This window comes from Ixodes scapularis, unplaced genomic scaffold (assembly GCF_016920785.2).
Source record: "Ixodes scapularis isolate PalLabHiFi unplaced genomic scaffold, ASM1692078v2 PGA_scaffold24__2_contigs__length_7659602, whole genome shotgun sequence".
NCBI lineage: Eukaryota > Metazoa > Arthropoda > Arachnida > Ixodida > Ixodidae > Ixodes > Ixodes scapularis.
Window position 1 is genome coordinate 4893692 of NW_024609851.1, and position 8900 is coordinate 4902591.

Genomic DNA, 8900 nt, shown 5'->3' on the forward strand with positions numbered 1-8900 from the left:
AAACAGCTCGCACCAAATATTTTCTTGAACTAGATAGGTTGATGGAAATTGTTATGTGGATGTTGGCAGACAGTCATGGTGAGACCAATCTTTAATGCCAAGTGTTCCACTTATTCAGAGTTGTTTGAGTCTGTACCACTACCACGGACTCGCCGGCACGCCTACTGCTCCAACCGTCGCAGCTTCCCTACTGGACCCGAATACCAACGGGGTCGACAACCTCCAGGAGATCGTCCGGGATATCGTCAAGGAAGAGCTCCGCAAGATCCTACCTGCTGCAGATCGCCCGTCTTCTCTCTCACTCGCCGAAGTCATCCGAGAGGAGGTCCACCGAGTCTTCCAGGTGGAGACTCCTGTCACCGTAGCAGCACCCGAGGAGCCCACCCTGACCCACGCTACAGTGGCCCGACGGCCACCGCCTCCTCCTCGAGCCTATGTCGCTCCGCCCCGACGTCGGCCTCCTGCGCCGCAGCACGACCGCCACCGCGACGACCAGGTCCAGTACTCCGGCCAGGAGCCCCGCGCACCTCGGAAGACAGAGGTGTGGCGAACACCCGACCGACGTCCTTTGTGTTTCCACTGCGAGGAACCGAACCACACCTACCGCCAATGCCAATACCGGCGACTCGGGCTGCGGGGTTCCACCCGAATGACACACGTCCCCGTTACGGTGAACGCCCTCGGGAGATCCACGAGCACCTTCGACGACCTCAGTCCCCCGAGCCTGCCTCCCGCCGAGAGTTGCGGTAGCCATCGCCACGACGTCCGGCTTCGCCGATGCCCCGACCCCGACATGAAAGCCTGTCACCCCTTGCTCCTCGCCGGGGAAACTAGGCGCGGCATTATCCTGGTGTCAGAAGTGGGAGGGACCTTGAATACGAACTGCCGGGGGGCACCTCATTACGCCGGTTGGGAGATGCACAGCTCGCGTCGAGATCCACGGTGAGACATGCCCCGTCAAGTTCGTCGTTCTGCAAGACTGTTCGAGGTACGTTATCCTCGGAATGGACTTTCTCTGCGAGTATGGCGCCGTCATCGACCTCGGAGAAAACCGGCTGACGCTTCGAAAACCTGCTCCACCACAGGAGGACCCCAAAGCGACGTCATCGGCGGTACGAGTCCTCGCAAACCACATGAACCTACCGCCGCGGTCAAGTGTTTTCGTACCCGTCTGGGTCGATGAGACTTTCTGCGCCGACGTTTTGCTCGAAGGAAGCCTCCAGTTGCTTCTAGGAAGATGGATCGGCATCGCAAGAGGCGTCACGGAGCTCCGAGACGGACACACTGCCGCACTCGTAACGAACTTCCGACAGGAGGCCCAGCACCTTCCGAGAGGCACCACCGTGGGTCACGCCGAAGACCTCTCTTCGTGGCCACCCAAGACAACGCCACCTTCGCAGTTTCACAATCAACCTAACCCTGCCTACTCCGCACCTCCACCGAAATGCCATGCGTGGTGACCAAAGGAACAATAAATTAACAGGAAGAAATAAACATTTAATGTGGCGATCTTGTGCCAAAAATAAAAGGGGTACAAAGGTAATAACAGGGCGTCGCGGGCGTCGAAGTCGGCGAAAGAGCAGAGTCGAACGCTGGGGCGAAAACTGACTCGACAGGGTCGTGGCCTCCTCTTGTCAAGAGTGAGTCACTATCTCGAAGATTCGGTGAAGGTTCGAGCGTGGCGCGCTCGGGGCGAGAATGAACACGCACGTTTTAGAACAAGAAAGCAGGAATAAAGGACGAAAGTTACGTCCGGAATAAGAACAAACGAGAACGTTCTAGAGCTCCGCGACCGAACGTTGATTTCCCGTCACAGCGCGCGGCAATATTGTAGGTCGAAAATTAAATTTTTATGGTATGCAATGGGCACACTCATCCGGAACGTCTAGCTCTACCTAGGAGAAGTTTATACGTTTACTACGCCAAGATGGTTTCGCAAAACTAGGTATTTAGTTTATTCAACTCCTGCACTAACCTTATCTCTAGAAACTTCTTATATTCTTTATGATGCTGAGAGAGGATTCTGGAAGTAGTTTTTCTAGAACTACGCTAGACATTTCCAGTTCATCATTTTTCTCGCAAAGCATTCGAGAGAGCCAAACACTGTAACATACAGATGGAACTCACAGAATGATGCGACTGGCAGTTTGAAACATTCGGCACTGTAACAGTAATAATGACATGTCACTTGCTTATGTAATGCTCATTGTCGCAGATCAAACTGCTTTTTCCGTCTACACTCATTTTCAGTAGACTCGTTCAGCGAACTCGCACCCGAGAGCGCAGCGCTGGGTTCTGTGAAGTAATTTGCAAGAATATAGATGCAACAGGTTTCTTTGAGTGTACGTCTAACACACATTCTTCATATTGAATCTGCTAACTGTATTCATGACCATATCCATATTTGTATCCACATTCCACTTTATTTTTATTTGGACGTTTGAGTTTTCTTCAATACTTTTCTCAACATCTGTGCTTGTTGAGCCGTACTCCAGTCCATACATCTTGTCTTTCACTATTACATCAATATATAAAACTGCTGATGCCGAGTGAGAATTCAAGGTATCTGTCGTGCGACTTAAATAAGAAAGAACCAATAAAAGTTCTACAAATAAAATTTTGTTAAAGGAGGCTGTATGGGCATTAGAATAGCACATGCCATGCTTAAAAAAAATACAAATACTTGTTAGGTATGCAAGGATGACAGTGCTGTGCCGCTTCTGATGTGTCACAAAAAAAATCGGTACCATACAGTGTTCTTTATGGAATTACAAACTGTCGAATTCGAAGCCCAGAAGTTTTATTCATGAATGTTCCTCAACACAAATGTATTTAGAGATCTGAGCCACTGACTCCTACATGACTCTGTGGCAAACATTCATTTTCATGCGCATTATATTTTACAAGGTCTAGTCTGCATTGATTTATTGCATTCATGCAGAAACTGGGAGGGTTTCTCTGGGTAATAATAAAGAGATAAACATTTCTTGAAATCACAATATTTGAGAACGGACAAAAGGAAGGATCTGAGAACGGTATCTTAGATTCTCTTTTCTTTTTCTTATCTCTAATGTTCACTTTATTTCACCTGATGCATTTAGTTTTTAGCGCAGCTCTTAGCACCCGTTTCCGCGTTTCGTGTCGTCGCTGTCGGCGCAACCGCCCAACTAAACTTGGCAGGAAATTGAATTAATGTGGCAGTCATGTGACGTTAATGTTTTCGCTAAGTCTAGCTGAGAAATTGAATTTTTTTTTGTATGACGTGACACGGTCATGCGCGTCATTTTCGCTGCTACTTCTAGCAGGAAAACTGCATGTGTGTTGAGGTCATGTGAAATTAATTTCCGCGCTAAATTTAGTGGGAAACTTAACCCGCTAAATTTTGTGTGGAAATTTTCCCGCTAAATTCAGGGAAATTTTCCGCGAAATGGGAGGGAGCAGGAGAGGAGGAGGGGAGGGGGAGGAGGGGCATACCCTCCCATCCTCCTCTTCGAGATCTGCGCTCTAAGTTCACATTACAGAGAATTGTTATCGTCTTATATTTCATCTCATGTTTATTCAACTTTTATATTGCAGGTGCGCTTGCAGCACAAATCTGGGAATCGCTGAACCTCTACGCACAAGTTAGAAACTCCTGAGTGGCAAGAGTGAGAGTTTGGTCTGACACTCAAGGGACACCATTGTTCAGTATTGAATTTTTAATTATCTTCTTTTGAGAAAAGTTAAGCTTTGCTGCATGCAATTCTTCTAAAAATAAATACCTGGAACCAAATTTATCAGGTCACTACATTTCGCCTCTGCTCTTAGTGCTCCTGGAGGATCTCGGATAAGAGCTTACAGGTGTGCTAACATCATGCTTTATTTAAAACCACTCACTGATGTAGACGCTCGCTGACATCCAGCATTCCAATGAAACGCAGGATGTCCACAAGTCTTTTTTGAACGATGCCAGCAGGGAAGGAGCCATACAATCCTATCGTATTAGGGGACATTCTACAGGGTGTTTTTTGTATGTTTTTAGAAATTTAAAAAAAAAAAGTAAAAGCTACCTCTACGTGGTCTTTGCACGTGAGTTATATGGCCATACCGGCATAGTATAAAAGGCTAATTTGTAATGATCAGTCGGCTTATTACAGAGATGTACCATACTTCTCTCAGAAAACTAGATTGAGGTTCATTCTAGCGTAGTTTTTTCCGGCGAATCTGAATATCCCGTTCGTTTTCCACAAAAATATAACTAAACGTGAGAAAACACAAAAAACAGCCTACCAATAGTGAGATCGTAAGAAGACCTTTCGGCCGCCAAGCGAGTGTCGCTTAAGGGCCGCGCGTCCAATGGCAAGTTTTCTAGGTACATTCTCCCGCACTTCCACCAGTCGTGACACATTTTTCTGCCCTCTTATAAAATAGCATGTGCGTGCATAGCTTTGATAGGCGCTGAAGATGCGTGAGCAAAGATTTCGAAAGCTGCTTTTGTAACGTCGCTCTACAGGGAAGTGCTTCACAGCGCTTTAAAAATGATTCCACGCAGCCTCGATTTACCAAATTACCTAATAATTTGATATTTGAGATTTTCGAGGTCAAATGAAGAAGAATTAAAGGTGTTGTCTCAACTACAAAACCGCTTCAGCTTCTCTTTAGGCATAGTATGTTCCTGAAATCTTTAATCAGTGAAAATAGACCCATGGTTCCAATTACAAACTTGCTAAGCATCATCAAAACGCACTAAATCAACGTTCTTTGCGAATATATAAGACGAGAGCATCATTTTACGGCGTTCTAAAAAATGGTCAATTTGGACGCGTTTCCAGACTTCGGTTTGTTACCAGAGCGCATCTTTGCGCCTGCGGTCCTGCTGCCCGGTGGCCGCAGTGCGAAGCCGCCCCCTCGCCTCCGTCGTAGGATGGAGGGAAGCAAGGCGCACGTGCGTTTCGCGTCTAAGCCTCTGGGGAACAGGACCGTGGGCGCAGAGATGAGCTCTGATAAGAAACTGAAACATAGAAACTCGTCCAAATAAACCGTTTTTACAAAACGCGCAAAATGCTACCCCTCCATTATATCCTTTTAACCCTTTATGAGACAGTGGGACGCATACGTCCCACTTTTCTGATTTCTGAAACAGCCCCACTCAGGGTTCGTGGGACTGCTACTGGCCCACATTTTCTTGTCGCGCCACCTGGTAGGAGCATCAGCAACCTCTCAGCACAGTTGTTTTAACATCTAAACGGTAGGTGGCTCCACATCCGTACAAACAAGGCCGTAGTCTTGGCGCGTTCAGCGGTCGCTTTGGACAGCCTGATTCAACGTGGTCCTCCCTTGAATTTGGGATGTCGGGTGAGTTTGGCATTGTTATTTCTTGTAAAGTGACACACGTTTGTTGTACATCTCGGGTTATAGTGTTGTTGACTGCGAAATATCCGAGAAAACTTGTGCAACGTAAAACTCGAGATCTCCACCCCATGCTCCCGCTAACCCTACGCAGCTATTTTATATGAGCCTTGCTCCTCGCCTTTGACTGACTCGCATAGTTTTTTTTTAATCTTAGGGAGGAAGTTGCTGACGTCCGAAGAGGCGGTAGAACTCTTCTTCAGTCTCCCAGACGATCCGACTGAAAGCGATGCGGATGGCGATTCATCCAGTGACGAAGACGTCATTCCTGAGCTAGCTCCTGTCGAAAACACCGTAGCGGAAGGGGACGAAGATGCAGCAGGGCCGTCTACAGGTGCTACATCGAAGAAAAGAAAAACCTATGAAAGGAAGAAGCCCAAGAAACGGCGACGACGCACATTGGAGGTCGACAGCTTTGCCGAGGCACAACACGAGGAAGATGAAGTGGATGCAACCGGCTCTTCTTGGTGTACAGACTTACCGACCGAGATTGTGAAGGACCCACCAGATCTAGATCCTCGGTACTCCGAAAAGCTTACCGAGGCATCAGGTGTCGCTGACGCATTTGGATTGTATTTTGATGAACAAGTTCTTGACACAATCGTGCTAGAGACGAATCGTTATGCGCATCAGAAACGCCGAGCGGGGTGGAAAAACCTCACTACAGATGAGCTCAAAGCGTATTTGGGCATGCTTTTTCTGATGAGTGTGCACCCAGTGCATCACGCGTACTTGTACTGGAGCACAGACAAGTTCTTCAACGTTTCCGAGATCTCAAACGTCATGACTTTCAAACGATTTCAGGCGATTATGAACAGCCTTCATCTCAATAACAATGAGAAGCGCGGAGAAGACGGCTTTGATAAACTCTCAAAAGTGAGGCCCCTCGTCACCGCCTTGAGCGAAAGGTTCCTGAGAGAATATGCGCCGTCAACGCATCAGTCCATCGACGAGAGTATGATACCGTTCAAAGGACGGTCTTCACTAAAACAGTACATGCCAATGAAACCGATCAAACGAGGCTATAAAGTTTGGTGTAGGGCTGACTCCGAGACTGGCTACCTCCTAGAGTTCCAGATATACGAGGGAAAGGATGCCGAGCGACCCCCCGATCTCTCCTTGGGCGAACACGTCGTTTTATCTCTTTCACATTGCATAGAAGAGAACAGTCAGTTGTTTATTGACAACTACTTTACATCTACAAAGTTGATGGAGAAGCTCAGGGAGCAGAGAGTGCTAGCTGCAGGCACATTCAGACCGACACGCAAGGACTTACCAATCGAGCTAAACAAGGAGTGCAAGCTTCAGAAAGGCCAGCACCTGTGGTGGTCCAAAGGATGTGTCACAGCCACACAGTGGCGCGACAGCAAGAATGTACACGTGATGTCCAACTACCATGACGCACAAGAAATCGTAGATGTCACGCGGAAGCTTGCCAGTGATGCCAAAGTTGGTGTGTCCTGTCCGAAGGTGCTTTCAGACTATAACAAGGGGGTGTTGACCGCTTTGATCATAAGAGGAACACTTATCCAGCAGACCGCAAGTCAAAAAAGTGGTGGTGTCGAATTTTTTACTACCTGCTTGACGCTGCTGCTGTTAACGCATTTATTCAGTACAAGTCACTGAAGGAAGTCGACTACATGCAGTTTCGACTAATGTTGGGACGCCAGCTCATCTCCCGTCAAACATTCAGGGAGAAACGCACTGTAGCGGCTTTCATGCACAAGGAAAGAGGCAAGCGAAGTGGACAAGCAATGGTTGGAGTGCCCAGTGAGCTTCGCTTTCAAGGGAGTGGTCATCATGCACAAAAAATTAGCAAAAGGCGAAGGTGTAGATGGTGCTCCACCAGGATCAAAGAATCCAGGACCCAGTACATCTGCAAATCATGCGCTGTACCACTCTGCGTCGAGTGCTTCGCACCTTTTCACTCCGAACAGTGAACGCCGCAAAGGCATTTACATAGGAGAGCGCGGAAGGGGCTCCCTCAAGACTAGGCGGTGTTTGCCATGCAACATTCCCAGAACAATTATAGCTGAACTGTTTGCCGAGTGTTTTTCACAATTTAATGGAGTTGAGGTAATAAACAAAAATATTTTTTGCAGTTGTTCGTTTGAGTCGGCCTTGAACATGCCCGTGGGACACGGGCGTCCCACTTCCCGTTGTTGGTTCGGCAGGCGGTGGGACATATATGTCCCACTTTTTTTATAAAAACTATATGTAATTGCACATTCATTTTTTAGGAGACACTTCTCGAGGTCATCACAAATCAGATAGTACACTAATAACACACTTGTTTTAAGTATATTTTTCGCGCCTCATAAAGGGAAGAGTTGATTAGGTGGTTTTCAATGACTCAGCAAGTTTCTAATTGAAACCATATTTTTATTTTCACTAATCAAAAAGTTATTTAACAAATTGTATATAAATATCTGACTGATCGTTACGACTGGGTACCTCTAATACGTACGCCTCGCCGTATATCTCGCCTGCACAAACCGCATTAATTTACCTTACACGACCTTTCTAAACAAATATGTGAAGCTTAAAAAAAAACGCCCTGTACAACAGGAAAAAGGCAATACCAACATGCTGGAGGCATATGGCTCCACCATGCGGGTATCACCTTTTCGCTGGTACAGGATGTCCCATGTTACGTTGTGCACGTATGCTTCCGTCCGCCTTCATGGTTCCGACATAATCCACTGCACTGGTATAGGATCTCCCATAATACGACACGCTCGTATGATTGCGCCCGCCTGTATCATTCCGCCCTAATCCACTAAACTGGAGCCGCCTTTTCGCTGGTATAGGATGTCCCATATTACGGTTACGCTTGTATGAGGTTTTTCCTACATCTTTCCATCAGCGAGATTTTCTAACAGGAATGAGTCTCGACTGGGGAGACAACTCCAGTTCATACACCCACTGAAGAAGAAGGTAGAGTGCAACAGCAGAGATCAGGTGCTTGAATAGAAAAAGTTTAGTTGACGCACCAGGAGGCTAACAAATAGAAATGGGTACTAATCTGACCAAAATGCCTAAAAAGCGTGGATCTCGACTTGACACTAACAGCGACACACAGTATCTATGTTACTGGTTAAAGGTACTAAATCATTATTTTCAGCTAACTAATCAAACTAAATATTCTTGATGACTTAGTTTTAAGGAAAATCTCTAAATTTACAACCACTATTAAAACAACGGCTAAAAAAGCAATGGCGAAGCTAACAATCGAATTCGGCTGCTCTCCAGTAGCACGACATCTATGGCAGGCAGACCTGGAGAATGAGCAAGCACTCTAAACAACAGATTATGTCCTATGTATAATTTTTTTTATGCTGCAAAGCAAGCGCTGGAAGGAGGTTTCACGACATTAACAGAATTTCTTGCAATCAGTTCAGAAAAAGTTCGAGCAGTGAACTTGCCCTTGCCCCTGGTATAACGTTTCAGTATTGCCCATAAAAACTAAAAAAAAAAAAATTGTACATAAAAACAAAAGAAAGACTAACCTT

At 46.5% G+C, this 8900-nt stretch overlaps 1 pseudogene; it reads left to right on the forward strand.

The window, feature by feature from the left end:
* The first annotated feature begins 6597 nt into the window (after window positions 1–6597).
* LOC121046864 lies at window positions 6598–7346 on the forward strand (annotated as a pseudogene).
* The last annotated feature ends 1554 nt before the right edge of the window (window positions 7347–8900 follow it).